The sequence below is a fragment of the Spodoptera frugiperda genome, chromosome 2, assembly GCF_023101765.2.
Source record: "Spodoptera frugiperda isolate SF20-4 chromosome 2, AGI-APGP_CSIRO_Sfru_2.0, whole genome shotgun sequence".
Lineage (NCBI taxonomy): Eukaryota > Metazoa > Arthropoda > Insecta > Lepidoptera > Noctuidae > Spodoptera > Spodoptera frugiperda.
The window spans coordinates 11,161,509-11,188,172 of NC_064213.1; the positions used below are offsets into that span (position 1 = coordinate 11,161,509).

Consider the following 26,664-nt stretch of genomic DNA (forward strand, 5'->3'; position numbering starts at 1 on the left):
ATCGTCATTAGTAAAGAAAATGGCAATGTACAAGGACAAGAAGACTTCTGGAATATCTACCAAAAAGTCTCTTTTAAAGATTAATTATCTTCTAGATTCTTCTTTTTCAAGAAACTAAAACAGCACGATAATTAATTACAAAGCCACACATGTTTACTTGTAACCGACGCCTAGATATGTATTGTTTGTCTTCTTCATCCGGATGCGCGTGCGCACACAATTATACATACAATTTATTTTTCAACAAAGTGATATAGGTGACGTCTATGTACTTCCTTTCGTGTGTAGAGTTGAAAGGTTAGATCAAAACAACATAACTACAAGCTTTGAATTCCAAGGGATAGATAGACGCAATCAAGAGTAACGCGTAGTCAATGGTTTCTATACAGTCTCATCGTAGCAAAGGGCAAGCTTAAAACCAAAGATCAGGAACAATCCCAGACTCTATCTTACTTCTTAAAATGTCAAAATCGAAAAGTTCTATAATACTTTGCTCAACCCAAAGTTCAAATCTTGAGCCCACCAAAACAATGACTCATAATTCTAAAAAGTAAAGTATTTTTTTAAGTACATTTTTTGCGTTGGTCCCAGAACAGTACCTATGGGAACACCAAAGAACTGCTGATGACTGAAACGTATTGTCTCAAAGATTTCCTTGCTCCAATCAATTTGCTGACATTATAGTTCAATTCTTAAAACCGTGCTCGGTTAAATTCCTAACCGTGGTTTGCGCAATTTTCTTGTTAAAATAAACTAATACGGTTACTGAGTACTTTGGTTAGATTGACACGTTTCGCTTCGATTGTTTTGATGTTACGACAGTGACTATTGAATCAACCTTTATATCTCTTTATCACTGTGATGTGTTTGCGCATATCTCCTAAACGACTGCATCGAACTAAGATCGAGGATAGATTTTTTTTTTATGTGGTGGTAAAGAAATATTTGAATTTTAAATGGAAGGTAGCATTAGATTTGGTGCAAAAATAGATGCTTTTTTGTGTTTATGAGAAAGAATGAAAATTGCTTAAGAAGTTTCCTAATAATAATGTTTTTTTAATGTTCATCGACGGAAGAAAAGAAAAGATTTTAATAAAAAATAATTTGAGAGAAAATTCTTTGTCAAAGCTTAAAAGGGGTGGAAAATGGTAGACGTGACTTAAATAATGATTATCAAAAGTAGTAGAAAGTAATTTACACATTACGATAGGTAATATATATTGACAACTCGTACATATGTACTCGTGTTAAGCCCGCTTATCAGACAAGCCCAGATTTTGATTACGAACCAAAAATGACATCTTACCAGTATTTCCCCGATATGGCGGGATAGTGATTAGGATTAAACTGGTTTTATCTAGTTTTTGATAGACATGGCTATGTTACATAACTCATGGCTTGCAATGTGTGAGTGTTTGTAAATGCACCCACAATTTTCTTTTTAAGTTTTTGACTGCCAATAGAAAACTGTTGAAGGCAAATCCTCCGCTAATGTCGGTCACCGGTGACCCCCGTGGCGTTTAAAGTGTTAAACTTTGCCCCACACTGGTAATGTCTCCTGTGTCGTGGAATATTAGACACGTATCTACTTTTTTATTTTTTCATTTAAGATAATAATAATTAGATAAAACGAAAAACGATAAACAAGTAGTGGGGAGCAAATATTTAAAATATTTATTTGTTTCCGTAAACACATATCCAAAGTTTCAAAAATAATCTACAAGACGTACATTAAAATAAAAATTAGTCATCTACCCTATTCATTTTAACCAGTTAAGTTATGAATCCTATATAAATAGTGCACTCATATTATATTGTTCAGAAGTAGATAGGAAATGCCTTTGTGAATATTCAATATAATATACTATATTTCAAATAATTATTTATTATTAAACTGTAGTTATTACTCCGGTAAATGCAAGAGATATGACGATGGTGTACTTTACATAGAAACCTTAAAATTAAACATAATATTATACAACTATAAACGTCTAAACCCTTACCGCCGTACTCAGAATCATTTAATGGTTACTTAACCCAGTCCTTAGCAATTGTTTTCGATACAAAATCGTTACTAAGGAATAGTTTAAGTAGTAATTAAATGACTCTGAGTGCGGCAGTTAGGTTAGTTAGATTATTTCACAATTAAAACCTAAAATGTGTTACATATTAGGTTCCTAAATAGGTACTGTGTAGCTTTGTTTTCCTTGATTAATGTTATTGAAGAGTACAGTCACTCACGTAAGTGTTTAATAAGAAAATAACTTTGATGATCAATTATTTATAAAGATTTTTGTCAATATAATTTTTGTTGGTTTTAGGATGATTTTTTATGGTATAAGCCGGTAAACGAGCAAACGAATCATCTGATGGTAAGCAATCGTCGCCGTCCGTAAGTAACGTTGGAATTTAAGGGTTGTTAGGGAATCGGGGATTAGGAAGGGGGCTAATTGGTCCTCCGGTAACCTCACCCACATAACACACTAACGCAAGCGTTATTTCACGTCAGTTTTCTGTTAGATCTGTATTACTTCGGTCAAGCAGCCCATTCGTGCCGAAGCAGGGCTCACACTAGGAAAGATAGAGTGGTACCTAAATAAAAGCCCCTGAAGATTGATCTCTAGTTTATTTTTTTTGTTGTAATAGTAACTTATTGGTAAGATAACGCATGAGATATTTTTGTTAAGCGAACCGTTACCAGTTGTTAAGATAAAACGTCTTATCGTGAGAATTATTTCTGCATTCTCATTCTGAAAGCTACCATTTTGTTAGAGGTATCACACTAATAGAACTCTGAAACTACTGAACGGATTGTGATGAAATTTGGTTTACAGACAGGTCTGAGCTGACTTAGGTGATTGGATACTTTTTATCTCACGGGAATGCGGACGAAGCTAGTATGGATATCTCTCTGTGAGAAATATATATCGCTGAATAATATTGTTCACTACAGTACAACTTACAGTAACCAGATAGAAAATGTCGACCTCATCTTGTTTTAATTAAATGTTGACGCGTAATATTGCTGCTTAGTAACCTATTTGCAAAATAAACAACAAGAACTATATTGACTTGACTGTACGATTAGTGCGGTGACTAGACAACCGGCTGCCGGGCATTGTGTAGCGGGTTCTATTCCCGCACGGAATAACTTTTCGTGTGATTCATAAATTGTTGTTTCTGGTCTGGGTGTCATGTGTATGTGAACTTGTATGTTTGAAAACGCACCCACAACACAAGAGAAAATCATAAAGCTTAATAAAAATGAATGAATGATATATTTCTAGAACTTAAAGTAACTAAGCAAAGTTAATAATACTAAACTTTAAATTCGAAGTAGACACTTCAGCGCACAACAGTACGTTCCTATCAACCGGCTAGACGCAATTCGTCATAATACCTACAGGATATTATTAAACAAAAATATAATAGAACTCGTATATAATAATTGATATCAGTAAATATATTCCATATTAATTAACGAATTATTGTATTGCACCTATACTGCATGTATATCACGTTGTATGTTAGGAAATTTTACTGCTATGCTTTATTAGATACAGAAGGAATCCCTGGGTTTTTGCTTCTAAAATTCCCGTTTTTCTGTGGCAACTTTGTATAGACTATATTTGGCTAATAACTGAGATTTATATGAGTTTTATACTATTTAAATAAGGTACATTTTAGGCATTCTAATTTTCCCATTGAATTGTAAAAGCCCTATATCTACTTCTACTTATATTTTATTTTATAAAGCTGAAAAGTTCTTTTGTTTTTTTGAACGCGTTAATACTGAAATTACTGTAATTACTAGTTCAATTTGAATAATTCATTTTGTGTTGGATAGTGCATTTATTGAGGAAGGTAATAGGCTAATAAACATCACGCTATAATCAATAGTAGCGGGTGAAACAGTGCAGGAGTAGCTAGTTATTTTGTATTAGGAGAGCTACAACTGACCGTATACTCAACCTGATATCTACCGAACAGTAGCTTTTGACTATACGGCGCAGTAACTAGGCAACCGACTCCTGCGCAAAGGTGACGCGGCTTTGATTCCCTCTATATATTATGGATCTCTATAGATTATGACTGCAATTTATAGGTCATACAAAGAATAAATTATTATTGCTGAGTGATCATGTATTTGTGTTTGTAAATGTATTTACAACATAGAGAGAGTATCCTAGTGTGAGGTAACGTTTGCAAGAAGAGCTTGTATTAACTTAATCTATCTTTCTATGGGAGAATGGTTGTTATCACCTACAATGGTGTTTTATGAACAGTTTACTTATAAATAAATTGTTTACATACACAATTCCGGTCTGTCCGTCCGTCTTATAGATAATAAAGAGGTGAATCTAAGAAATATAGTAATTGGACCCGCGACCGCCGCCGGGTGGTCTATAATGTATTATTTCTCACAAATATGACACTTTTGCTCTTTTTACCTACCGCGATGTTTTATATTAAGCTGTTTTTAAGTTCTATTTGGATTAGTTCCTGCAGTGGTTGTGAACTGTACTGCCAATTGTGAAGGTTTATGTTTGATGCTTGTGTTGGTAACAAAATTAGAATTTTGATATTTTGAAAAGTGTCTTAGAGTTTAAGTTTGAATTAATTCTAGGTTTTATTTCTAGGTTTAGGAATATTTATTACAATTTTTGAATTGAGTTACCTAATTATGTTTTAGTGAGTTTAATTTTGTGCATTTAATTTATTTAGTAACTAAGGCACAATATTATGTATCTTAGTAGTAGATTCTACATTTTGATGACAGATTTAAATCCAGATTCTAGGTCACATATGAAAACACTAAGAAATTAGACTTTAATGATAATGGTAGCCACAATGTTTTTATTGCTTATCACTGAATGAAACACGAACCTCCTTTTTCATAAAAGTAGGTTAATAAAGCATTCTAATTGTTGTTAATGCTTTTTATAGAAAGGTATGTTGATTTAGTTATTGTAAGGAAGATGGGGTTCGAATCTAGAGTTAAGTAAGCTTTTAATACGAGTACGTGTCTGCTTTAGGTATTATTTTGTCTGTATTTGTGCTTCCTATACGTCCTTTATGATCAGGCTATGGTTAATGGTTAGGTAGGCTAATGGTTTTACAGTTACAATTCAATAGTTATTTTGACGCTCAAAGTGTCTCAAATTGGTTTAATTGAAATAAATGTTTTGATTTAGACTTTGAATTGCATTAATTAGTATTTATAAATTGTAAACAAAAGAGTTTAGTGCTATAAAAACTTTAAACTGAAAGAAAACTTTTTTGTGTATGTTTTTCAGGGACCTCTGCTTACCCCGTCCCCAGTACATTACAAATCTATTTAGGCGACACTATAAAAATACTGAATGTTGGTATAGTCTATCTAGTCTGAGCTGTGTGCTCGCCTTATCTAGGTTCATTGCTCACCAAAAGATAAAAAAATGTACCAGCCGACTGTTTCCTTTATGTAACATACACATTAGATTGTGTTGTACGCTAAGTTAAGCGTCGTGCGCCGAGGATTGGAATTTGATGGGTGGTCATTCATTTATTTCTTCATAAGTAGTGTAGATTGTATTATAGAGAGATGATAGATGGATTAATAAGATACTTTAATTAATAAGTTATGAATATAAGACATAGTTTAAGACTCTACTCTATCAGAACTTCTTTTCCCCCTTTCTCAATTTGGGAAACAAACCCGAAACCAATAATGATAATTTACTTTTGTGAAAAACAACTTGTTTAGTGTGCTTAGCTCTTATTATAGTTATACATACATACTTTACAATGTATAGAAGTAAGGTATAGTTCTGTTCTGATGATGTCAACATGTTTATTTTAATAATAGCTAAATCCGTTGCCCACATAGACCGACACTAATTATTTTAGGTTTATTCGTGTTACATAGAATATCCTTAAATCCAATTAAGTAATATTGTGACTCATACGTTATATGTATTTTCTATCATTATTTAGACACCACTGACTAACGGTGAAGGAAAACATCGTAGGAATACCTTGGTTTATAATTTCTGATTATAAGTTTGGAATCGCCAACCCGCATTTAGCAAGCGTGGTGATTAATGCTTAAACCTTCTCCATGTGAGAATAGGCCTTTGGTCAGTTGGCTACTTATATGCATGTGATGTGTTTTTCATTAATATGGGCCTTCGATGTGACTCATATAATTTTATATAATACACACAACCTATAAGACATATGATTAATTTGTATTGTAATACCTATATGGCAAATGTAGGTTATTTCTATTTTAAATTTATATACACCCATAATGAGTGCTTGATAATAAGCTATTTCGTAGAGGAAGGTAACAAGAAGTATATAAATTATTTAACACCTATTTTTTGTTAGTTACATTGGTTGAACATTGATTTTACAATTTGTAAAGTATTTTAAGTATTTATATACTAAGTAGTAGCACATTAGGTATGTGTGTGTTTTGTCTTATTTTATTTGTGTCAGTAATCAATCATTACAGCACACCTTCTATTTTTTCATTCACATCATCAAAATCAAAATCAAAACATTTATTTAAATGAGTTAAACACATCCATTTACTTCCTCAAATAGTAACATAATATTACTTAATTTTCGCTACAGGATTAGGCTATAATTTGGTAGGTTTGTCTATCTACCCATAAAATAGCTTAAAAGATACGATTCAGAGCCAGTGGACCGTTTAGGTGGCGGGGTTCACCCGCTAGCGCTGGTGACGCAAATAGTCACCCTTACGCAGGTAGCTGGGCCTGCGTCGATACTAGGTAGGTAGTTAGGTACCAAGACTACCTGTGGATTCTATCTGGAGTACCTATCTAGAATTCTAGATAAACTTAGTCATGTGGATGGGATTAGGGAGTTTAAAAATGGCGGATTTATTTATTTTCTATATTGATTTAGGATTTTGCATTTATTTATAAGTTTTTTAAATGGGTTATTTTTATTTTTGAAACTTTGTATTTTTATTTATATATATTGGTAATTTATTGGATGTTATATTAAGTACTTATTATAATTATTATTTTACATATTTAACATACAAGAAAACATATCTTTTTGATTCTGACTGAATGTTTGAATTTCCTCTGCTGCCAAGTGTGCATTATATAGGAAATATTAAGTGATTTTTTAAGATTTTCTCTTTATAATTCTGAGACATGAGAAGTAGAATTTTATAGAGAATTATAATAAAATCGATTAGTAGTTAAGTAGTCGTCGGCTATAATAAACTTGGCTCGTGTTACTGGCCGAAGTTGGCAAAACTAACGCGACCGAAATGTAAATATTATCACGCTGAGACGAAAATCATAGGAAACAATTTTATTAGTTAACTCTTTTACACATTATGTATTATATATAATTCTAACTATATTCTGAGAATTCGTTTTAATTTACAAAATGTTACTTGTAATGTAAATAGAAAAAAACTAACTTTCATTATTAAGTTTTTAAGTTTTCTAGTTTAGTTGTAAATATTAAATTAAATATAAAAGAATATGTAATTTTTCAATAATCAGTACTGTTTTCAATTTAATTTACAATTTGTTTATGTTTTTTATGCTCTATGATTGTGGTAAAGTTACAAAGCAATACCTACATGTGAATTTAAATAATCTAATTATAAACTTATGAGTGATTATAGATTTAATTTTCTAGGTCTATCCTATATGACCAAATGGTATACCTAGTTTTAGTGATGCATTAACATAATTTATTATGAAGCAAATATCCTTAAAGAAGTTAATTTATAGGACATAGGTATCATTGTAAACAATTAAATAGTACTTTAATGGCATATATTGTTTCTTATTATACATTTAGTCATGGGATATGAAAAAAAACTAAATATTATCTTTTAATACAATTAAAAATAGTATTTTTTATAATAAAACGCGTCTGTATTAATTTCTAGATCATGGCGACAAAACTCAGTATCTAGTATTAGCTAACTGCACAGGATTTGTGAGAACGCTCAGTATTTTTTATGTAATTTTGTAAATTTAACTAAAACTAAAGAAATAATATGTTTCTCATTTCATATTACATATTACAAAGTTATACATTTTAATGGATAAAGTGGTCCACTCATAATAAAACTAACTAGTTCAATACTTTGAATAAATTTGATTGGTTGTCAAAGATAGATTGAGAAATGACATGTCAACAAATATTTTTGTGGCAGCCATATTTGAATCAAACGTCACTTAGCCGACGGCTTTTGTAAGTGGAATTTTATTTAATTATTGCGTTTTTTAGTTTTATATTTAGGAGCGGTGTAGATCCATTTTGTAATTTATTTTTTAGGATTAGGTAAGTCGTTTTTATTAGTTTTGAAATATTCAAAATTTATCTTTTTAGGTTAGTTTAGATTTGACTAAATGTTTCTATAAAAATGACTCTTAATGACTTTATGCTTTCATACAATTTCTTTGTGACAAAATGCACTTTTGCAATAAATCGGTAGTCACTTTGATGATTATCTCAAGATGATAATCGTAAATGCACTCGATAAATACTCGTAAAAATGAATTTTAATAATAAATAGTGTTAGGGAGTTAATTGGCATATTAATACACATATATCAATCTATACTATTATGTTTATTGAGCCCACAAAGCGTAGTATACAAGTTCAAATAAATGAACAATTTATGCAAAAACTATCCTTATTTACAAAGTGACTAAGTCTATAGCTAGTATTGTTCTAACTGGACTATTATCTAGCCAGGCCTAAGCGTTATTGACCTCTCCAAGGACGAGGCTACGCTTGTTTATCAATTATTCCGTTTGTACCTAAATCTGTGCCCTGCAAGAACACAATATTTTCTTTATTATAAATCTAATTTTAGAATAAAAATTGATTCATTTTTATAACTTAAAATATAAATTGTTGGCGTAATTTTTGTTTTATTCATTACGCCACTTTTTAGTTTAGTTTTGTTATTTAGTTAGTTAGTTTACCTATTTATTGGTTTTGTTCGGAACAGGAAAAGTTTTAAGCACTATTAAATTGACTAATGCCTAATTTTAGATACTTATATTTCGTCGTTTAGTAATAATTATGTATTAAATTGAAATTAAAATACTATTTTCATGAATGAATAATGAATCTTTTATTTTTTTAGCTAAGTATTTCATTCTGTATATTTGTAATTCGTAAGATAACTTAGCAAAACTGCGAAGTTATTTTATCTAGTTACACGTGTAAAATTATAGAATAAAATAGGTCAAATTATAACATAACGGATCTGCTATATCTTAAATGTATTATGATATAACTTTTGATTTGTTTAATAAGAGGTCTCTTTTCTATTCTGTGGTGTTATTTAAAATGTTTAGATAAATTAGTTTTAGCTGTATTAGTTGTTTAAAAAGTTACTATTATTTACTATCTATTTCAATTATTTTTTAAACTATAGTAAAAGTTTTGTGTATTATTATATTTATGAGTTTTAATATTAACCTAAGTACAGTTGCTAAAGTAAAAAATTATTTATTAGCTTATTTATATTATTAATGTTTAATTTTCATTTCTCTATCTCTCATATCTTTTTATACCCTGAAACTATTATAAAACAAATAATACTAAATAAATTAAGAACCGTTTTGAAACTTTTATATTATTTCAGGGCTCAGTATTTAGCGAGAATATAGTGACAACTGTAGTCACATGGCTTAAACTGTCCGTCGCATTTGACTAAACCGGATAACTAGCTAATTCTTGTTAGGCAATTAAAAATAAAGAATTAAAATATGAAATAAGTATTATTTGGTTTTGCTATTTATAAATAAATAAGTGGCGTAATTTATACTTATATACTAAATGTGTAACAAAAGAAATGCATTTTATAACTAGACATTTAAGCGTTTTTATGTAAATGTGTCATATATTATTTTTAACAGACAATATTATCCCATTATAAGTATAAATAAGATGAAACAAATTACAAATTAATTCAGAAACTGCGAATGACAAATAAAACTGTACCTTTTGCCTAGAACATAAGGTCTTTGCCCTTTAGCGTCACTTTTATACTTAATTGACATTATTATTAATAATTGTCAAATGACTAACACAATATCGGTTTAGCTTGCATTAGAACTATTTTTAAATGCACTTAAGTTGAATGCACTTATATAGGTAAGTACAAATTGCAGTTTATTTGATAAAGAGAAATATACTTTATGTATAGTTAATTACTGTTTTCAAGAAAGTCCCGTATTGAGACTTAACAGGAAAAGTGTGTGTAATTTGTATTTGTTACTTTTTAACAGGAATTTAATGATAAAGCTCTTTTTTAAGCTTTATTATATCATTATATCATTCTATCCTCTAAGTTAAGTTACTTATTTTAAGCTAATTTGGCGATAGGACATTTTTTAAGTTAGGTTAAGAGTAAATTTGATGTAAGTTTGTCAAATAGTTCATTCTAATTCTAAGTTACGTTAGAAGTTATTATTTATGAACTTATGTAACAAATACTAAGTATTTAATTCCGGTATTATTAAAATGGGTGCGACTATAATTCATCTATCAATACCTATTGTAAAACTGTATCGAGTCTAATCTAATTAAGCGATTACTTAGTTCGACGTCATCTTCAAATTATCAACTTTAATCAATCATCTTCGCATTAAAAATAGACAAAATCAATTTGATCCTAATTAAAATACTAACAGGAAAAAATGTAATACCCTAAAATTCCTGACGCGAAGTATTTCGCATCTCAAAATAGTTTTCAAAAGTTAGCGTCAAGAATTTAGGTTCTCCGTAAAAGAAGGCATAATTTATGAGATAAAAGCGTTTATTACGAAAACGATAAATTGAAATTATTCAAAATGAAACATATTTTAACACAAGAACGCGCATTGTTCCGAAATGAGGTTATCCGTATAAGTCTAACACATTTTTTTGTGCAAATAAATTTATCTGTATGCCACGACCTTGCTCCCAGCTATCGCCAAATTTTGCTAGTCCTAACGTCATATTGATAACTAGGCAATCTAGAAAAACTTACCGAATTAAATATAAAATTATTGTAATAAATCCTCACAGCACAACACTTTGGTCACAGTTTATTACGTATAAATAAAAAAGTAGTGTTAGTAGAGTCCGATCACGTCCCGAGAGTGCAGTATGTTGTTATGTATCGCGGACGGGTTTATGCACATCGCGCGCTCGCCGGCAGCCAGCCGACTGGCGCGGCGCGCACGCAACATCCATGCTCCCCGCGCCCCCCCGAAAAAAATACAACCGCGAAAAATATGGCGGGATCCGACACGCAAAAACTGAAGGGGTGCGCTCCGCGTTCTCTCGCTGAGGTTGTATGCTAATCCATCGTGTGCTTCGCCCTTTTTTCCGGGGTGGGGGTGGGGGGATGCAATTAAAAAGCCGCGCGTGCGTGTGGGGGCGCGATTAGAAAGGAGACGGCGGACGGAATGAGTCTGTCACCGCTTTTTTTTACTTTTTTCCTAGTCTGGCATTTTGTGTACGAATGCCTAGGTAGACTAAATCGATGGACTGTCTGAATAGATTATTGGCCGAGCTCACTGTAGGCTACTTAGATTAATTTATCGCCGCCGTTATCTTAGAAAAATGAGATGCTACGCAATTTTTATTGTGTTTGTTTAATAATTGCAGTTGTGTGTGGGATTTTATGAATTGAAGCAAGTTTTATCAAAGTTTTAAGAGTAAATTAGAATTAGATGGTTACCTACGCGGTGTTATTTAACTTTTTAATTTACAATACGCTGTTAAAAAATATACAAAGTTTGAAATACATAATAAAATCTCCCCAGCTTTCTGCAACAGCAATCAATCGTAGACCTGTACCTACGAAAACCAAAAAAGAAAAAGAAACAAATTCCACTCACACCGTGGACAATTGGACATTGGTAATTAAATTCAGAAGAGTCCAGCTCGACAGCAACGTAACTGCAAATTAATTAATATTTCGTCGTTCAACAATAGTGTAGACGTTTTAAAAACCTGATTCACCTAATCTATGGCCCTTTCTGTGAGATACAATGGTGTCGGGATCAAAAAGGGGTGTTTGCAAGCTTGCAGCTAGCTCGATGCGCGATCGGACCTCAGAGTTGCAACATTGTGGGAATTGCTAGAGGGATGCTTAGACGAGTGGCCGTCACGGCTTTCTAGTCGGCCAGTCTTATTATTTTAGATAATGGCAACACATTTTGGCGGTTAAAAAGGGTTGATGGCCTTATTTCGAGATTCAATTTTTTAAATTGCGAATGTAGAACGTTTGTGTTTTGTTTGTTTGGTTAACGTTCTTTTTTACTGTTTTTTTATTCAAGTTGTTTTAATAAATTAAGTTTTTATTTTTAATATAGATATTAAAAATATTTTTTTCTGACTAATTACTTAAAAATTGACAATTAGGAAATTAGTATAACTTTACATTTATATAAGTTATACATTTTTAGAATTATTTCCTGCTTGTTAGTACCACCAATTCCTTAGCGTCTTCATCCTTCTAATACTAAACGGGTGAGCAGAACTATCAAGAACGCTAAAGTGAGGAGACGTTAAATAATAACTTCAGTAATAATGAGTTATTATATTGTATTTAAAGATAGTTTGCCATATGCAAAAATTGTGCTAGACCAATAATAGTTTTTGGTGACACAGATAGATAATTTGTTTTGGCGATAAGATAACATTCGTGATAGTTCTAGTTTACAGCGAGAAGTTCTAGGTCAATATACTAGACGTAATTGTGACTGACATCATTATTTGTTGCAAATAGTTAAATAGAAAAATTAAATAAATATAAAAATATAAATAAAAAGTGGCGTAATTTTTTTCTATGTTGCGTTAAATGTTTGTATTTTTTATTTTAACGCATATCATTAAAATAAATTATTTAAACATTAAAATAATAAAACTAAAAAACAACATAACAAAACGCCGCTTTGATAAAAACTAAAAAGTGAAATAAAGTAATATTTTAACATAACAACAAAAAATAATAACAAGACAGTAAAAAGTACAAAAGTCCGTTTGGCAAAATTAAAGTGTGTGAGTTGGGAACTCGTTATACGTGGAACAATTGTAAGGTCAACGGTGGATGCAATTCTTTGCCGATCGCAATTATTTATGCAAGATTTGTCTAAGTCGAGGTCCGGCGCCGCTTGCAGCCCAGCTAGCCCCTGCATCCACTAATTCACATTTACATAATAATGCCGCGGCCGTCAGAGGGTCACTAATTGTGAACATATTAAAATCAGAGCATCTCCACACCATTATTATATCCTACAAAATGCTAATTTTTAAACTCAATTAAAATATTTTAACTTTAAAAACTTTTTGACGACTCTTTTCTCAACACTTCCGCATTTTTAAACGAATAAATTAACAAGAAATTGTGAGAAAATAAACGGACCATCGTACTTTTAACAATAAATAATTTGTCAGAGAGTTGAGCGACTTACCTTTTCTATCGGCCGGCGTCGGGCGCACAAAAATGTAACTCAACAAAAACAATCAACAAAACTTCAACAAAGTCACTATATGAGAAGCAAAGTCCGGTAACAGAACACGACGGACAAATAAACAAACTTAATCCGAGTGTTGACAAAATATGCACCAATAAAAACTATTCAAATAGTAAAATTGGGATAGAATTCGGCGAGTTTGCGAGGACTCGGTTTACGAGCGCGACCGGCGAGCCGCGACCGGCCGGCCAATCCGTCAGGCGACCGGTCCGATGGCCACACACGCACGTGACGAAACTTTGCTCCAAGTTCGACTGAAACTTTCCCCGACACGCGTCCCGATAGTTCCGCGCCGCGCGCCCTCACTAACTTTACTATACTTTATTTTTCTTAAGACCGAACCCGAAATTCCGAAATTTAATTGCGGCTGTTAATTTAAAATTTTTTTTTAGTGAGTAAAAGTTTTTTTTTCCGAGGCGTCCACCCGTCCGGTCGGGTCCGGCCGGTCTGCAATATTAACACGAGCCGCGTCCACCTTTTGTAATGAAACGTTCACACATGCTTCCGCATTACCGTCCCGATGCCATCAATAATGAAGCCGGGCGGGAAAAAACAAAACGGGGCACCTCTCCCGGCGAGGCGCCCGCCGACACTACAGCCTCCTCGTCAAAGATCAGAATTGCATATCTGGGTTGCGTTAATGAGCGGGGGTAGGGGGTTCGTGGGGGGGTCGAAAAAGTGGCACCGCTCGCGCGCGAATATAAATTCATCGCCAAAAAATCATTACGCGGGGGGTGGTATTACGGGGCTTCGCTGCGCGGGTTCGTCCGTATAGTTTTTAAATCGGGCGCTCATTCGGCGCGGCGCCGCGGCGGGCGGAGGCCGCGACTGCACCTCGCCGCTCCCTGCACCGCACTATGCCCCACAACTATCACGCATGCACTTACTTCGCGCACACGCTAAGAACTTGCCAAGTTCAAGCGTGCGCCCGTAGCCCGTAGCTCGTAGCCCGTAGCCTGGCGCTCCGACACACGACACTAAACTTCCAGATAGCTGCCAGGCCGGATCAGCATCCGAAAGATAGGAATAAATAAATTCGCGGGAAATTAATGCGACGTAGCGTTAGATGGATTGATTTTTTTCAAATGGAAAGAGAAAAAAAGAGGTTTCACGTATATGCAAATTCCTCTTTCGACGACGATCGTAATCAATTTGTGCGTAGGAAGCAAGCACTTCCGTACCCACACAGAGGCACGCACGCACGCACACACGCACGGGCCAAATTAAATCTAATACAAAATTGCGTTTTATGTTGATGCTAGTGTAGATGTGTGTAGGGGAGCACAATGCGAACTCGCGGGTACAGTCGGCCCCAACCGGCTGATTAGAAAATTAAAAAATACATCGTCACACTTTTCTATGAATTGTAACTTTTGTATTAAAATGTGCATGTTTCTTAATAAAATGTAATAAACAGATACTAGTGACTAATTAGTACATGATTGAGGTAATTACAAATTCGTACGTACATGAAATAGCAAACATATGTAACATTAAATAACAATAACACCTCATATTTACCTAGTACACAACTATTCGTAGAATTTGAATATCACACACGCGGTATTGGCGTGCCTAATCTAACAGGTGGCAAACCGACCGCCCATGTATGGAACACTCTGTATTAGAAAACAAACCTACACATACTATCATTTATAACATATTTAGAACACATTACTATGAATAATAAAACTATAAACCTAAAAGTAAACTATAGAAGAAAAAAAAACTGTTTCGAAATTTAAAAAATAACGGTAATTGGTAATGTGGGTACTTTGACATAAGATAAAGAGTGAGAGAGAAAGAGTGGTTTAAAGAATGAGAGAAGAATGACTTGTGATGCAATTCGTAGTAATAAGCTGTTTTTCTGTCTACCCTCTAATTAGATGGAGAAATCGTTTAAGACTGATCTATTTCTTATTTCCTCATAATTTAGACAGCTTCCATCTGTTTTATTTAATGTAAAATTTTGGAGGGAGAGGTTTTTTAGTTTTATTGTAGAGTGATAAAGATTACTAATTCTGGGAATAAAAATTGTCTAATTAGATGGTGTTTTGTATTCAATAATTGGTATTTATATTAAGGATTTTTTTGTGTTCGTGTTGTGTTCATAACATGGATGACTGATGATGATCCGAATTAAAAGTTTCCAATCTTGAATTTACTCTAGATAACTAATCAAAGGTAAAAATTTTGTTAAATTCTATGCCCATAAAAGTACATCTACAAAAATTGATACCGAAAACATAAACCACAAAATGTCGCGGCAGAATGGCGAAAAATTCAACAAAACCTAATCAAGGAAATAATAAATACACATTTTCCCATTTCCGTCCAGCATCAGCTCATTACGACAATAGCAAACAATTCTTCATTCCGACTGTACTTTAAAACACACACAAGTGTAATGTTAAAAATGAATTACCAACACATAGGCGCGCCTCCCTCCCCCGTTATACTCATTTTCATTTCGATGTTTTTGGGTTTTTGCGCAGCCAGGGGTGGGAACCCCCCACCCCACACTCCCGCCCTATGAAAATAGGATATATTTTTATGTTTTATTTGCCCGGAAGCCTGTGCTTAGTTGCATGTTTATTAGAATTTTTTATTAGTAGAGTGTACTGGTTGTGCGTTTTTTTCCCAACTTACCTGGTATCAGATGATTTGCGATGACAATTCTATGGGCTATAGTCACGATATGTTTGTTTTTCCATTATTCTGTCTTCCCTTGTAATCAACTATCTATTATTTAGGTCAACCTCTAGAAACGAAACTGTCTTTCACAGTCTTCGAGTATCGACGTTATCGACTTCCAATTTTGAGTTATCTAAAAACATTATTTTAAAACTTGATAATTAATATACTAATGGCTTAACTAATACTCATCAAACTCGCAAAATTATTGTGATAAGATAAAAACAATACTTTATTTTTAACCTAACACTTCTTAATTTCACTTCCCGTTTCCAAAACTTACTTTTGAAACGTAAAACAAAAGCCACGACATATTTCAAATATTACAAATCTTGACAAAGATTTAAAGCTAACAAATCCGTTTCAAAAGTTAATCCTATGGTGGTCGTAATAAATGACCTTATTTTATGAGAAAAATGTCAGCTCCTTGCCATTCAGTTTCCCTTCTGAGATCAATATTTTTAATTATACTAGCTTTGCACCCGCGACTTTGTTCATGTGGTCAGAGAAAAATTAGTAGCCTCTATTATTCTCTAGCCTTAGACTCTAGACACAAAAAAATGCCGTAAAATGCTTCGTTAAGATGTAAAAGAAAGAAGACGGGTAAGTAGGAAATCATTAATTAATGTGATATTTATATTTATTGGTTTTAAAGTCTAAACTGTCTTATATGATTGTTGATTTAGAGAATTGGTTGCTATACTCCTTTTGACTTGGATTACCTAAAGATATGTTTAACTTATATTCATTAGAAATTAAAAACACGACATAGCTATGAATTAAATTGAAACATCGTATTTAATGTCACTATTTTGTCTTGATCTTGAATTTATCTGCGCCTGCGGCTTCTCCTGAGTATAACTGAGAAAATTTCTTACGAATGAGTCTCGATTCTTTAAAAATACCGTGATATAAATTACTTCCTATCCTTAAAAGTAAATTTTGCAACGATCAAATCTAAAATTAATCCCAACCTCTTTCAAATATTAGTAGTCTCAATGCTGTACTTAGAGCCAATCAGAAGAACAGTTCAATGGTACTTACTTAACCCAGTCCTTAGCAATTGTTTGGAGAACAAAATCGAATTACTTAGGAATAGTAAAAGTAATCATTAAATGACTCTGAGTGCGGCAGCAAACTTATTAGATTTATTTTACTTAAATCGAAATCACACTACCTCAAATGTAACCACCATAACTAAAACTGAATTATTTAGCATCTCAATGACAAATGACTGACACAATCAACACATACGAGTATCCGGTACGTCGGACATAGCCTCCCCTAAGTTCCCGCACACTCGAACACCACAAATTGTATTTAATTACAAGCTAATTAAAGATAAATGGACGGTTCGGGCGGATTTCAATCAAAAGCAAAACATTGGTTAATTTAACAGCACGTTTATTACACTGAGTTTAGTGTGATCCTGTAAACTAGTGATCTACAATAATATTGTTATAATAGCCGTTGAATTATTTACTAATAGGATTACTCTCATGTGTAATTTAATAGGGATGATGACGGAGTGTGAAAATTAAAAGTCTACGTATCTTTTTATTTTGTCGTATAAGATAGCAATACTTGGATAAAAAGAATCAAAGGCTAGGAGCAAATACATCATTTCTACGTATAAAATGTACCTAGAAGTGACGTCATGAGATAATAAAATCTATATATCGTTGAAAGTATTTATTTCCGTAAGAAAATAATTGACACGTGTATAATATTTTTTACTCTTCTGTTTTAATTTCTTGATGTCATTCTATAACTGTTCCTGAGACGTATTGCTGTGCCACTGTTTCATCATTATCATTTTTTATCATATCAGCTACAAAATGTACTGTTTGAGGATTTGGGTATCCTAAGTCTTGAACCCAGGACAAACGTGAGCACCTAGGTAGACTAAGTTTCTAAAATATACTCTGGTTTCAGTTCTCATTTAGGAAATGATTAAAATAATAGTGCTATTCTTATTACGCTCTATAGTAAAACGCAGTCTAGATTTAAGCTAAATGTACGATATAAATTATCTCACTAAAACCAACAGCACAAACCTCCCTAGAAAAAGAGGGTTGATGAACAAAAACATAAATAAAAAAACATGATAGAAGGCAGACTTTCGCTCTCAACTTCGTCTAAAACACTCTAATATAGCGATATCTAAACCGGGGTCCGAACTCCCTACCCACCCGATATATCCTAACATACGTAGAGGGTCGAAACAAAAATAAACTATGATGAGCGTGCTACGCAAGGGGTTAGCTCGTAGCAAACTACGTAGGCGCCTACGAATATCCGTAGACGGCTACGAACGCATTCGATGTAAGTGACAGTTGTATTTTGAGAATCGTGTGTTATATTCCTGGAATATAATTGTATGACAACGCATTTTTATGTAATTTAGAGTTGTTACAGACAACTAGAATGTATACGTCATTACTTCCTTATTATTTAAAAATGTGATTTTTTCTCTACCGCAAACTTGGTCTTGTACAGAAAAGAAATGAGCTCTCATGATGTTTTCCTTTATTGTATAATTATGGCATCGATAATTAATTTCATAGTTACATAAATTTCATAGAAGTAGTAAATTACTTGGAATTTTAATATATTTTAACAAGATTTCAATAACTTTCAAAAAGTACAGTAAAGAAAATGACAAATGATAGAAATCGTATATAGATGGTCGATTAGTAAAACTACCGGATGACGTCTTAAATCCTACATATGAAGTTTACATACAAATAGATAGAAAATCCCAACGAACAACAACGTTGTTCGGTTGGGCAGAAAGTCCGCCAGGCACTATCACCTCGCCTGGTCGGAAGATCCTCCTTTTCTTAGGAAACTTTACTCTCTGTTCCCTAAAAGAATACAACCTAACAAAAAAATGTGTAATTAAAAGTTTTTACCCAAGATTACCCTATTACCTTTAGTTACGTTAAAATGTATTGCGAACTAAATTATTTGAAGTTAAGCTAACGCGCTTTATCCCAATTAGTTTACCGCTAAGATGACTCAGTTACAGGACACCGGACTTCCTGGAAAATATGAATAAGTAACTAAACTTGTAACTCTCTCTCGCCTTGAAGAGTAAACTTTAATATTTTAGAAAATATAAATCAAAACAAGCTCTTAATAAACATAACGGTAATTAAATCTGTTTGTACGCGATATAAAAAGATAGGAATAGTAAAATTTTATACTTCACATCAAGATTTTTTTAATCACACTATCATATTAATCTTATTACTAGCTTCTGCCAGTGGCTTCGCTCGCGGTTCCTTGGGATAAGTGCCTTATGTATTACTCCACACTATAATCTACCCCTGTTCCAAATTTCATCCAGATCCCTTCAGTCATTTTGACGTGTTTGACACACAAATATCAGTAATATATTAGACCAGAGATCCATTAATGCGGGCTAAATCGTAATAATAATAGCGAGCATTGCACGAACTAACAAGACGTCCTACGTTATAAATGTAACAACACCCACTGTCTTCAACCTTTTCCAGTTGTTTCACCAAATCGTTTCCCCATAACCTTAATTTAATAGATATTTCATAATTTCTATTTACACTGCTCTCCAAAACCTGGCCTGCAGAGGAAAACTCATTCAAATTAAACAAAATCAAATTATATCTCTTAATATTCATTTTGCGTTATTTTTAGTCAGCTCATGATTTGCTACGCATGTATTTCCTTGACTTTGTTTTTAAGAATATTTAACAAACATTACAAATATGTATCAGCAATCCCTATAACGTATATTCCTTTAAGAATATCTTATTTCTGGACTTTAAGCAACGAAGTGTTCGCTTCTAGTTTTCTTATGTGAATCGCTTAGGAGTGGAACTCTTTGCCAGAGTCTGTGTTTCCTGATAGGTGTCTTCAAGGCCCGAGCAAACAGATTACTCATGATCAGACGTAGTCTATAGTAGGCTGAATTTTCGCTTACCACCAGGCGAGACAGTGGAAAAAGAAAAAGCTGTATTACTTTTGTCAAGTAGACGAGCAGCGATTGTTACTTGACTTTCATTTATTAAGAGAAAGGATGTCTCTTAGTAACATTTACGGTCTATAAACAATTCATATGGTCTAGCAATATTCAGTATGATCTTAACTGACGCTGTTTTAAAAAAAATCTCAAAATAAAGATCGTAATGGGCAATGATTCTTTTGGTGAATAACTTTCAGCAAATTCTGCACTTTAAGAAATGATGTTTAGTTTATAATTTAAGAACTTTTTGTTTGACTTGAGATCGAACTTGAGAGCTTGTGATCTATTCTATTTTTAACCAATAATCGACTATGTGATCATTCAAAATGAACTTAAAAATATTTATAATAATTTGCTCTTATTCTTCTTGTAAGCAATCTTGACCTTTGTCTTAAACGATCGGTAATAATAGAATGCAAGATAGTTTTAACTAAGAATTACTATGCGATATCAGAAGACTCTTAGAATATTTTGAGATCATTATCAATGTAGAACTTTCTAGAAACCTACATAGATATATTAAATAGATACGTATCTACAACATAGCACTAGGTACAGAGCCGAACCAATATCCGCCACAACACAACATGTTTAACATTAATCAACTCGCTCAAAGTACGCATCAACCACCATTTTTGTACAAAAAAACCGTTTCGGCCCGAAAAACAGGCGTATTGCCGATAAAAAGAGATAAAACAACACACGCACACATGCATATAAAATGAAAAGTAGTAATTTTTCCACCAATAGCGTTATTACAGTAAAAACTACACCAAATGAATTTATTATATGTATCGTGTGGGGGCCGGTCCCGCCTCTGCCACCCCGATAACAATATAATTTTATTTTTAATATGCCGATAACATATAGCCACGTTGCTGATGCTGGATTGGGATGGGTGTGGGTTCGACACTGCGCGACTCACTGAGTTTTTAAATTCGCTAATAGGGAATTATTTTGCGGGATTACGTCCGTACTTGTATTATGTCTGTGTTTCATGACTCGCTGATGATTTTGTGCTTGATTTATGGAGAATAAGTTTTGTTATGCGTTTAAAAATTTCACGATTCAACGTTCATTGATTGTCGTTTCGATTTCCAAGTTGGTTATTAAGATTCAAGGACTTTCGATTAGGAAGTTCTTAGAAGTAGAGATATCAGATTGGGCTTTATATAGCAATAGCAATGATATTTTAAACAGTCAGTATTTTAAATATAAACGTTCTTAATTACTATGTTCAGTAGCGAATAGAAACTGACAGATATTGTTGATGATCACTTTGACTTACTTGACTTAAAATCCTATGTCCCGAGGGCGTCCACAGAAGTTCTCCATTGCGACCGGTCTTGAGGATCCCATTTCACCTCGCTCCACGTCTTACGTATATTAATATCATAAATGTGAACGTTTGTTTGTTTGTTTGGATGTTTGTCCGTCAATACGCAGAAACTACTGAACGGATTTTGATGAAATTTGGTATACAGAGAGATTATGATTTGACTTGGGTGATAGAATTTTAGTCCACAAGGATGCAGGCGAAGCCACTGGCAGAAGCTACTTCTTAATAATTATGTCACCTATACGTTACTTTTCCCGAGAAAGTATTGTTATTACGCTCAACGTTTTCTGAGAATACATTTAAGTAGGCATTGATATAATTCCCGCCCACGACTGAGCACTAAGGCATGCTTAAATATATTTTTACTTACCTCGATTCCGCTTGAGACAATCTTCTTAGCTGTTTCTTAAAAATAAATATCTCAGAATGAAGAATGTTGGTCTGTATTGTTTATATTTTGGTGTTTAGTCAGTAAGAGTCTTTAGATTTTCTCAGGCGATTCTTACTCTATGATAATTTCCCACCTTTTTTAAGAGGGGAAAATTATCCAATGACTTTTCCCCCGCCTTGGACGAGAAAGGGAGTGTCAGACTTTTACTGACTAAAAACCACCCCGTTCCTATTCCTGCTTTTCGAGCCGGAGCCCCGGTGGTAGTCCACAGGTCCGGAAATTTCCTACCTTGGAGTTAAATAAAGTGTTATAGTTACCTGATTTGAGAACTGCCCGAAGACATCTGTAAGCAAAGAAAATAAATACGTTAGAACGTTGTAAACACATTATCCTATACTGTTATATAAAGCTAAAGAGATTTTTGTTTGAACACGCTAATCTCTAAAACTATTAGTCCAAATTGAATAGTTCTTTTTGTGTTAAATGGTCAAAGTTTTAGGTTATAAAACATCACGCTACAATCAATAGGAGCCGAGTAGAGCGAGTGAAACCACGTCGGAATCGCTTGATTAACACGAGACGAACCTAAAGTACGATTTGAAATCGTGTGATGTTTTGCTTTTTCCTAACATATTTTTGATTTACCTCAATAGTGTCTCAAGGGATGGATTCAATCCTACAGTTAGATAAAACTTACAAGCATTTTTATATTCTTAATGATAATCTCTACTTTGTCACTTTAGGACTCGAGTTCTAAGTTACACGTTTTGTGTGCAATAATGTCCTTCACATATCTTGACAAAAGTAAGTTGTATCTACTTGTATTGTATGTGCAGGCTTTACTACTCCTTTCAAAGAGCAACAGTTATAATATTAGGTGTCAAATATTTAGTAGTTTTTTTTGAGGGGGGGAAATCATCCAATGACTTCTCCCGCCTTGGATGAGGCGAGACGGAGTGTCAGACTCTTACTGACTAAAAACCACCCCGTTCCTTCTCCTGCTTTTCGAACCGGAGCCCCGTTAAACCCGCTAGGTAGTCCGCAGCTCCGGATAAATATTTAGTAGTAGTCACACATTTTCATAAAATCGCCAATCATCGTGATAATGAAAAGCCACGTCTAAAACTACGATGCCGTACTACGTGGTACAGTCTGCCAAAATTGTATGAATACAAATATTATAATGTCCACCTGTTCAAACATAATTATTTAGTTACATCTATTAGAATATGTGACGGAACATCTGTTTCTACTTAGACTAGAGTTTATCTTAATGTACACCCCACCACAAATCCAAGGTTACAATTTGAAATGTTTTCAAAGTCTTTATTCCATTCGAATAGAGGTCGTTTTTCTTTAATTTTTGTTTCAAGATTTTTTTGGTTGACTGTGCACTCAATGTCTTGTATTGAGTATGTATATTATGTTTACTTACATATGTTATATGTGAGACTGTTTAGACCGATCAAGGTTAAATAGGTAATGTGGATTTTTTATAGAAATGGAGGTAAACGCGTGTACGGGTCAACTGATAGTAAGCAATCTGAGCTGCCTGTGGACATCGGCAATCTTTGATGTTCAAAGGTATCTTCCCTATCTATTTGAAATAAATAATTTTGACTTTGACTATGTAACACCCGAGGAGTCAAAGGTTCGTTGCCGGTAAATGAATGAGGAAATACGGTTATAACTTTAGTAAAAAAAAAGACCCACCATGGTTTTTTTTTCATTAGTCGTTTCTTCAGTTATGGAAAGTTGTGTGCAAAATATAGGAAATAATATGAACTAGAAACAAGAACTACTGTAAAAATGCGAAAGTATGTTTAATTGTTTTTCTATAACTTAAGAAAATAGAGAAAAGACTGGAGAGTCACGGTAGATAGCTTTTTCCGTTTTATTATGCGAGCAAAGTCGCATTTAGTTTTGTAAATCTAGTATTTTCAATAGTAAGTGCATGAGTTACATTCAAGTTCATTTGGTATTGAAGATGAAAAAATTTGGAAATTTGTAACTTGTAACAAGATGACGTTAGGCATAGGAGTTGGAAGAAGGAGGTAATGTGTGCTGAAGATATCACAAAAATCTCTCTGACGTAGAATTCACAGTAAAGTCAAATCTACTCCAATTCAATTCTTCCAAAACATCAGCAACAAAATACCTCCTTCTAGGTTACATAACATCTTAGGTACTTCCAATACACCTATTATAGGTACGTATATTAAAAAAGCCTTAAAACAAAATCCAATTCCCACATTAAAGGCAAAAGTCATAACCCAATTTTAAGACTAAAAACCTAGTAAATGGAATATACGTATGTCGTATGGAGACAATATGAAGACTCGACACCCAAAGTGGAATTTAAATATGTAAGGAATTAGGAGAGGGGTTGTCCCCCCGCGGGGTGAGGGGGAGGGGGGACCGGGAGGTTTTTCAAAACTAGAAAGAGATGAACATCGTGCGTTAGTATCGCGATCCCGTGTTTGGAGGTACACGGGATTCAGTTAGAGGGATACGTCTTAAGATATCAGAACTTAGTTGTAGCCAACATTACGGTAATAATTAAAGATGATTATGGTATGTAACAATCATGTTGGAACTGGGTATGCAAAAACTGTTGATAAAGCATTTAAAGCAACCACTAAAAGCGTTAATTTTAAAAATATAACCATATTTTATTTTAGCCTTTGGTATTGTACTCTCAAACTACTACAAAGATGCCTATTAATAATAATTTAAATCAATGCAACTTGAGCCTAATTCTTTCGAAAAGCTCAAATAAAAACACACAAACTTATTGAAACTTTTTACTCAAAAATCCTTACAACATTTGCTCATCTTACTGAACATATCTTAAGACGTATCCCCACATACTGGCCCCAGTATAGAGAGCACGCACGCGCCGTAATGAGCGCGCGCGGGAGGGAGGTAGTTAGACAATTTTACAACTGCGCCGCTCCGTTTTTTGGCATACTCTCGTCGCTAGGTGTGTGTACATAGACTAGTTTAGGAGACGCGACGGTAATGAAGAAGCATGGTTTAATGCCTAATCGCGAATTGCGTGGGAGAGATGGAAAGTGGTATTTTTCTTGGAAAGTTGCTGTAGAATAAGTGTGTGCTACATTTGCAATGAATAGGCTTTAATACACTGTTTACATTTAGGTCGATGTGTAAAAAGTGTGGTAAGTTTTTCATTAATTATATTTCTGTTGGGACAATTTAGTTTTGAAACTAATTAAACAATCTTTTGTTTGAACCAGGATAAGGACTGAAAGGATCCCAATCACATTAGAGAAGCATTTAAAATCCATTATAGTATATGACGAAGTAGAAATCTACGTGGTGTTTTGAAAAAGTGTGACGTCATCATTAATGACGTCACAGTTGTTGTTCTCACGATGGTCACCCATTTTGGGGCTTAGAAAAACTTCATGAGTACTGTAAACTTAGTTTATTCAACTCCCAGGGAGGTCCGTACTGTACGGCGATCGGAGTGCAACTGCCTCGATTGCCTACAGTGCGGGCGTATTTATAGGACTCGGCGCACGAGCACGTGCTTACAAGTTTTAGGTTAAGTATTGAAATTACAATGATAACGTTAATTTTACATCGTATTAAACTTAAAATAATCAACTGATGATTAATAAACTGATTTTTAGGACAATCAAGTGAATTAACCAAACTTATTCTACTTTCTCTGGATAATTGATGTGGTTGCGCCGACACGGCCATACTGACAGGCGGTGCGCGCTCTGCACCAGCCTCGTTGATTTTTTTGTTGATTCTCGTAGGTTCTCGGTGATTCTTGTAGGTTCTCGGTGATTCTCGTAGGTTCTCGGTGATTCTCGTTGGTTTTGTTATGTTGTGATGTGATTACCTGTAGGCAAAGAAAGTATTTTCTCTGAGAAGGATTTCTGTTCATTATAAATTAGTTGTTAGTCTCGTAGAGTTCTCGGAGGGTCTCGTAGATTTCTCGGAGGGTCTCGTAGATTTCTCGGAAGGTCTCGTAGATTTCTCGGAGGGTCTCGTAGATTTCTCGGAGGGTCTCGTAGATTTCTCGGAGGGTCTCGTAGATTTCTCGGAGGGTCTCGTAGATTTCTCGGAGGGTCTCGTAGATTTCTCGGAGGGTCTCGTAGATTTCTCGGAGGGTCTCGTAGAGTTCTCGGAGTTTAATTTAGAATTTTTGAAATTTGAAAAGAGTAATTAACCATGCAATACTTATCTGTTTATTCTGGTGGGTTGTTTTCACTCTCCAGGTCGTGGTTTTGATGTACTTGCGGCTGTTGATTCGTTCCAGTTGATCAGGTGGAAGAGCTGATGATGAAGCGGCTGGGGTAAGGGCTTCTTGCAATCCCACTTCTGATGACGAAGTAGAAATCTACGTGGTGTTTTGAAAAGTGTGACGTCATCATTGCTGACGTCACAGTTGTTGTTCTCACGATGGTCACCCATTTTGGGGCTTAGAAAAAGTTCACGAGTACTGTAAACTTAGTTTATTCAACTCCCAGGGAGGTCCGTACTGTACGGCGATCGGAGTGCAACTGCCTCGATTGCCTACAGTGCGGGCGTATTTATAGGACTCGGCGCACGAGCACGTGCTTACAAGTTTTAGGTTAAGTATTGAAATTACAATGATAACGTTAATTTTACATCGTATTAAACTTAAAATAATCAACTGATGATTAATAAACTGATTTTTAGGACA

General features: G+C 34.0%; 1 protein-coding gene across 12 annotated transcripts in view; it reads right to left on the reverse strand.

Annotated features, from left to right (window-relative positions):
- Positions 1-26,664, reverse strand: part of LOC118269059 (broad-complex core protein isoforms 1/2/3/4/5) — a 122,297-nt gene that overhangs the window by 35,869 nt on the left and 59,764 nt on the right. For 10 of the 12 annotated variants that reach the window (XR_007707114.1, XR_007707115.1, XM_035583955.2 and 7 more), the window contains one exon: positions 22,280-22,305. The gene's annotated coding sequence lies outside the window, so the exon portion shown is untranslated. Of the gene's footprint in view, positions 1-11,035; positions 11,499-13,469; positions 14,122-22,279; positions 22,306-26,664 lie in introns of those variants that run through there. The other 2 variants (XM_035583959.2, XM_035583953.2) reach the window with 2 other exon arrangements.